The 7,456-nt window shown below is 43.0% G+C and overlaps 1 pseudogene; it reads right to left on the bottom strand.

Moving 5' to 3' along the window:
- Positions 1 to 1,782: 1,782 nt before the first annotated feature.
- LOC126102222 (5S ribosomal RNA) lies at positions 1,783 to 1,900 on the bottom strand (annotated as a pseudogene).
- Between the last annotated feature and the right edge of the window lie 5,556 nt (positions 1,901 to 7,456).

Genomic DNA, 7,456 nt, shown 5'->3' with positions numbered 1-7,456 from the left:
ACGTATAGCGCGCGGAAAGAATGAACACCTATATCTTTCCGTATGAGCTCTGATTTCCCTTATTTTGTCATGATGATCGTTCCGCCCTATGTAGGTCAGTGTCAACAAAATATTTTCGCATTCGGAGGAGAAAGTTGGTGACTGAAATTTCGTGAGAAGATTCCGTCGCAACGAAAAACGCCTTTCTTTTAATGATTTCCAGCCCAAATCCTGTATCGTTTCTGTGACACTCTCTCCCATATTTCGCGATAATACAAAACGTGCTGCCCTTCTTTGAACTTTTTCGATGTACTCTGTCAGTCCTACCTGGTAAGGAACCCACACCGCGCAGCAGTATTCTAAAAGAGGACGGACAAGCGTAGTGTAGGCAGTCTCCTTAGTAGGTCTGTCACATTTTCTAAGTGTCCTGCCAATAAAACGCAGCCTTTGATTAGCCTTCCCCACAACATTTTCTATGTGTTCTTTCCAATTTAAGTTGTTCGTAATTGTAATTACATAGGTATTTAGTTGAATTTACGGCTTTTAGATTAGACTGATTTCTCGTGTAACCGAAGTTTAATGAGTATCTTTTAGCACTCATGTGGATGACCTCACACTTTTCGTTATTTAGAGTCAACTGCCACTTTTCGCACCATTCAGATATTTTTTCTATATCGCTTTGCAGTTTGTTTTGATCTTCTGATGACTTTATTAGTCGACAAACGACAGCGTCATCTGCAAACAACCGAAGACGGCTGCTCAGATTGTCTCCTAAATCGTTTATATAGAGAAGGAACAGCAAAGGGCCTATAACACTAACTTGGGGAACGCCTGAAATCACTTCTGTTTTACTCTATGACTTTCCGTCAATTACTACGAACTGTGACCTCTCTGATAGGAAATCGCAAAGCCAGTTACATAACCGAGACAATATTCCATAAGCACGCAATTTTACTACGAGCCGCTTGTGTGGTACAGTGTGAAAAGCCTTCCGGAAATCCAGAAGTACGGAATCGATCTGAAATCCCTTGTCAATAGCACTCAGCACTTCATGTGAATAAAGAACTAGTTGTGTCTCACAGGAACGATGTTTTCTGAACCCATGTTGACGAGGAAGAATGCAGGAGACACTTTGTCTCTGTACAATCTTACTCTCTTTTCCCAGACCCAAATCACAACATAGCGTCCTCGATGTGCTTAAACGAGTTTGAGCACTCTTTACCTTGCTCATGTGGAGATGTGCTCAGAATAAAATTTGTGTGCAGTCACCTGAGAGGTGAAGCGGCAACCCGAATACAAATAATGCTTCAGCACTGTCGAACGAACAAGAATTTTAAAACGGCTTTCCTCAACGAGTTCTGGTCTCGGAGCATGCACGAACGGGTAAAGTTGGGCATTTTGATGGGAGAAAACTATGTTGAAAGTACATACAATCACCCCATGGAATTTTACAACGAACTTGTGAAAAATAATCAGTTTCTTGAAGCACCACATGATCCCAAGGAACTTACCAGAATTTGACTAAGCTACCGGATAAATTGCGCAGAGATATTACAATTGCGGCAAGAGGCACGGATGACGTTAGTGGTTTTCAGAACCTGCTGCAAGAATTAACACCCAGACCGTCTTCAGGCAACGAGTGGCCCATCGGGACCATCCTCAGTTGAGGATGCGGTTAGGAGGGACGTGTGGTCAGCACACCGCTCTCCCGGTCGTTAGGATGGTTTTCTTTGACCGGAGCCGCTACTATTCGGTCGAGTAGCTCCTCAATTGGCATCACGAGGCTGAGTGCACCCCGAAATATGGCAACAGCGCGTGGCGGTCCGGATGGTCACCCATCCAAGTGCCAGCCACGCCCGACGGCGCTTAACTTCGGTGATCTGACGGGAACCGGTGCATCCACTGTGGCAAGGTCGTTGCCCCTGCAAGAATTAGGCACTGGAAGAAATGTAATTGAGCAGCAAAATGTAGCTATCTTCGCAGGTAATCATGACGGGAATCACGGACAGAGGCGCAACCAGGATTGGAGGCCTCAGTTTGATCGCAATAACAATCATGCTCGTGGTAATGACAGGCGTGGGCGTGGACCTTGGAGCCCACGGCGCAATGGTAGAGGTTGGAGACGCTTTAGGGAAGATCTGCCCTGGCCCGATAATGGTAATGCGATGCACACAACGGACGGGAGGTCAGTGGAGCCACACGATAATTCCCGAGGCAACAATATTAATGGATGTAGGGACGCATGACTAGCAGTGATAGGGGCGAGCAGAGCTGCGACGCCGAATGATGTCATCGCAATGTGCTTGGAACACGAAGACATCCGGGACGTGTTACTAGACGAAACAACCCTCAGTCGAATGCCCCACAGTCCGCACAACAGTTAACGAAATTACTATTCGCTGTCCGCTTGACTCAGGAAGCGAAGCATCGGTGATTAGAGGAGATGTGTTCGCGCGGTGCAATGTGAGGAGTCTGTGGCCGACGCTTCCTTTGCAGAAAACAAGAGTGCGAGGTGCCGTAGGGAATAAAAGCGTAGAGACGAAACAGCAGGCGTACACTGATTTTACTTGTCAGTCGTGGGCCGTGTTCCTGGCTGTGCTGTCACTAGCAGTTCAGGCAGTGCTTGACCTGGACTTTCTAAGACATTATAAGACCGTTCTAGATTTGCATGGTATGTGCGTCCATTTGCGCGATCACAAAACAAAAATGAGTGTTGTTTTCGATGAGCGACTCGTGGAAGAAGGAGTGGGATGTGCGTCCCTTGGTATACGCGTGATCGGCGAGTATGACGACGCCGAAGTGTGCCTATGCATGCTAGATACACAGGAAGAAGATCGGGATAGCGAGGAAACAGTAGAGGAGGCAATACTCGAGAAAACGCGGCATTTAGGATCGACAGAGATAGGGGAACAACTGCGTGGGACTCACATAACGTACCAAACCGTTTTTTCAGATTCGGCTGGGCCCATATGTAATTTCAAATGGGAAGCGCAAAATAGGAGACGCAAAAGACAATTAACCTTTGGACTAGGAGATAAAGTTCTAGTTAAAACTCATAGTTTGTCCAAAATGCACCAGTTCATTAGCAGCACATTTTTCGATGTCTACTCTGGACCGTTTCGGGTGAGGCGTGTCGCTTATCAGAACGCGACTGAAATAGAAACGATCAGGTCTCGTAGGCTCGAAAAAATGGTTCAAATGGCTCTGAGCGCTATGCGACTTAACTTCTGAGGTCATCAGTCGCCTAGAACTTAGAACTAATTAAACCTAACTAACCTAAGGACATCACACACATCCATGCCCGAGGCAGGATTCGAACCTGCGATCGTAGCGAACGCTAGGTTCCAGACTGTAGCGCCTAGAACCGCACGACCACTCCGGCCGGCGGTCTCGTAGGCCTAGGGGTTTGCATCACATATCTGATCAAGAAATGGGTGGAGTAAGAATTACGGACAGAAGTGTCATCTTTTGTAAACAGGGGAATTGATTAGCTTTGTATAAAAATAGTATTGTACAACACAATGTGTAAAGGAATTTGGTACTCTTTACTGTCTTTATCTGGTTATCTATTAGGTAACAACGAGTGTCGAAGGAAGATATTCGTACGTCATGGTCGTGATTTGCTCTGGAGGAGCGATGATCACTTGTAAGGGAAACAACAAGAAGTTACGCTAGAAAAGGTAAACCTTTCGCTATAATTATGGGAAACGCGCCGTAGATGCGCTTATGTGTAGTAATGGCTCGCGCCGAAGTAGGGACGGGACCAATTGTCGGTGGCAAAAGGCACCGAATTTTGTGTGTTGTTGTATTTGTGTTATAGTGGTGTGCAGAGAGGCAGCGCTATGAAGTATTACTGGCTTAGGCAGTGATGACTTGGAGAGATCTTGAGGGAGAGATGAACTCTATAAAGAGTGCATGACAGACCATAGTGAGGAAAATCAGACGGAGGCAAGGTCAGGATCGTGGAAGTAAACCATCCAGAGGAATGAAGGCAGGATTAAATAAACAGGAAGCCCATGGAGGTAACAGGAGGGCGTAATGGTTATAGTCATGAATGACATTTGTTTAATGAAAGATGATACTTGTAGAATAAGAAGATGTAAAGTGGGCCCTTAGTTTTAAACTAGATGTATGTGATGCACCGTATCTGTGCTTGACTTTTTTTGGTTCACAGGGAATAAAAGGCACTAAAGAGGACGAGATGCTGATGACCATAGGTTGAGATGAATCGCGAATAACAAGAATTGGTGCAATGACTAAAGTGGGAGTATTATGTTTCTATGAGATTTTAAGTGAGCAACGCCATAGTAGTTTGATTAACGAACTAAACTAGAGAGAACGAAGAGCGAAATGTCCGATTTGGATAAAGTAAGAGTGTGATCCAAGTGGTAATAACTCCAGATGGTACCGAACCAATTAGTTTTGGTTTTATATATTTTTCTTTTATACTGTGTAATTGTCTACTTGTCTTTTGATGGTGTGTTATCCTGGTGATACCCTCATGGATGAGCAAATACATCACCTGTTTTGATTGTCGCGTGTAGTATAGGAACAGTAATGAGACATCTAACCTGTTTTGGAAGTGAATTAGAGGAAAGTGTGATCGTAAGACCATATTGTGATTTGTACATGTTTTGGGTAACCAGTATTGTAACTTATATCAGATATTCTATGAGATAGCAAGCGTGCAGATAGTAGGACATGGAGAGGTAGATAGTGGTGGTGGTGGTGGTGTAGTGAATTGCATACCGATTGTCACAACCCGTGATACCTGTCCTGATTGATTCCACAATTTGCTCCTTTATGGGCAATCGAGTATCTTTTAAAATAACAGATAGGCTTGTTATTGTAGGGCGTCTCCAATATTGTAAAGACTTTTAGTGACGTATTTTCTTTATTCAATTGTTATTCAGGAATCAAGAGATCTTTTATTGTCAATTTATTTAGTGAGTGTAAGATGTCTCACAAATGTGAATGGACATTTTTAGAGGCCTGTGCTTGTAAGCAAACGTGTAATATATTGCGATTTAGGATTGTTCTTTTTGTTAATAACTATTCGCGATTAATTGTAAAGCTCTGGTGAAATTAAGTTTCGTTTTGCAGTAGGTAAAGTGAAAATTGTACTTGGTACAAACAAGAGTAACTGAGGACCCCTACGAGTAATTGACGACCACCAAAGTTTAAGGGAGTAACAACTGTTTTATTTAAATGTTGTAGGGCGACGGCGAGCAGCAAAGGGAAACCGATCGGCTCCAGACGGTAAGGACACGGGACGACCTGTCCCTGTCAAACAGCTGATCCCGTGGACCAGGCCCGGGACTAGTGCCTGGAGTCTCACACTACTTCCTCCCCCCCCCCCCCTACCCACACACACACACACACACCAAGCGGCAGTGGCGGCGGCTGAGTGGGAGACAGCGGCCACGGCTACCTGTGGCGAGCTCACAGCACGTGCGTCTCGCGGGCCCCGAGGAATCGCTTCATGACGTCATCAGAAAGGCTGACAGCATGACAGCACTGCCTGGTGACTATACCTGTAAACAACTCTGTTGACGTAAGTGACGTCACACGTTGGCTACAGTGTTTATACAGACTTGCCTTCAGCTGTTGTTTTGGAATGTCAAATCAATCCAGATTGTTTGAATGAAGCTTCCGTTAGCAGAATAAAATGTAGAAAGAAGGTTTAAATGTGAATAATCTGGATTATGGTGACATGCTAAATCCGCAGCGTAGTCAAAGTTACGTATCAGAGTCGTGCGTGATTGATTGAAGCCAACTGATTACAAATTATTGGTCGAAAGGCAGAGTGATTTATAGCATAACACATATTACGCATTGCGGACAATGTGTCTAAATGTTTTTAACGCATTAACTGCGGCTTACTAATGTAGGCTAACTACCACTGAGACGTTTGCAGCACAAATTTGTCTTTGAACCCATACCAGCAGTAGCAAATGCGGAAAAACGAATCAAATACGTTAAAGGATGCGTAATGGAACGCCAATTGCATTTTCCAGTTTGTGTACAATATCTGTACGTAATATGCATCAAAACACGTCGGATGCTTGTTCATTTTCTAATGTATGTTTTTTGGGGATGACCTAGTGGTTTTATGTTTTTTATTATGAGAAATGCGTTAAATGTGGGAAAGTGCATTTAAATATGCCGCAAACAAATATTAGGCAAAGACACACGTCTGTCTGTTACCACAACCTTTATTTCTCATTCGCTGTGTTCCACAACTGTCAACGAAATTATCGCTTTTCAACCTAATGTAGACCTCAGACTATGCTACAAATAAAGTTATTACTACAGACACCGTTTGTAGGGAAAACGGGGGGAGGGGGGCGAAATCCAGTATAGTGCTCTTGCCCAGATATGTGCTCTTGCCCTGTGTGTGTTACCGATATGCTTAAATTTTGATCGTTGTTTTTCTGTAAACAAACAGCTATATGCCAATCACATCTTCCTGTATGTAGTTTCTCAAAAATCCAGTTTATGTGATCTTAAGATAAAGAGAGTTCAATGAGGGAATATTAATAGATCGAAGCAATACTGACATCTCCAAATTGTAAGACTGCTATAGATGCAAGTCACTGATTGTCAGAGTGTGTCAGTGGAACAAAACATTTGAAGTAAATCACGAAGCTTTAGGTTAGTTCAACTATTACTTCTTAATGTAGTAGGCAGTCACAATTTTCTTCCGTATTTTTATGTATATACATACTACACAAACAACCAAATGGTACTGTTCCACTTCCATGGCAAATAGAGAGAGGGAAGAAAGGCTTTCTGTCATCCGAGCCCTGATTTCTCATGCCTCCTAAATTTTCTCAATAGTGTTATACAAAATAATACTCACACATAGTTTGAAACTACTGTTAACCTATCTAGAATCCAGCCTCTGAGTTGCTTCAATGTGTTGCTTAAATCTGACCTCGATCTCAAACTTTGGAGCAGTACTCATGAATGTGTCACGTAAGTGTTCTATACGGGCGGTCTAAGTGATCTTCCCCTCATTTCCAGTCACAAAACGTATTCATCTTCCCAGAGGAAGGAAGTAATGACCCTGAAAGCTAGAAATGATTTTTTTATTCAAGTGCTGTTTTTCTCTCATACTTCATACAAAGCATTTCAGAATTTTACGAGTACTGGCAGCCCTACATATAATGGTAACATTAAAACCCTGTTAATTTGAACCTTAGTGTTAACTAGCATATGCATCCTTGAGTCGAAACATTACGTTTAATTATAATTATAGGAGAAGCTAATAAAAAAATTTTTTACTTTGTATTTTTTTAATATCTTAGGATTTTCAGTTTTCTGCCTGATGGTTTGCAGCAACCTATTGAAGACTTTCGATCCGAAAGTGAAATTCCATTCTGAATCGTAGGCATGGATGTATAGTCTACATGGACATTGTTTTTACTTCCAGTATTTTGCAAGTTCATTTAACTGAATGGAGTAAAATTACCCG

The sequence above is a fragment of the Schistocerca cancellata genome, chromosome 9, assembly GCF_023864275.1.
Source record: "Schistocerca cancellata isolate TAMUIC-IGC-003103 chromosome 9, iqSchCanc2.1, whole genome shotgun sequence".
NCBI classification, from domain to species: domain Eukaryota; kingdom Metazoa; phylum Arthropoda; class Insecta; order Orthoptera; family Acrididae; genus Schistocerca; species Schistocerca cancellata.
Note: the sequence above shows the minus strand (reverse complement) of the source record. Positions and strands in the feature narration are given on the sequence as shown.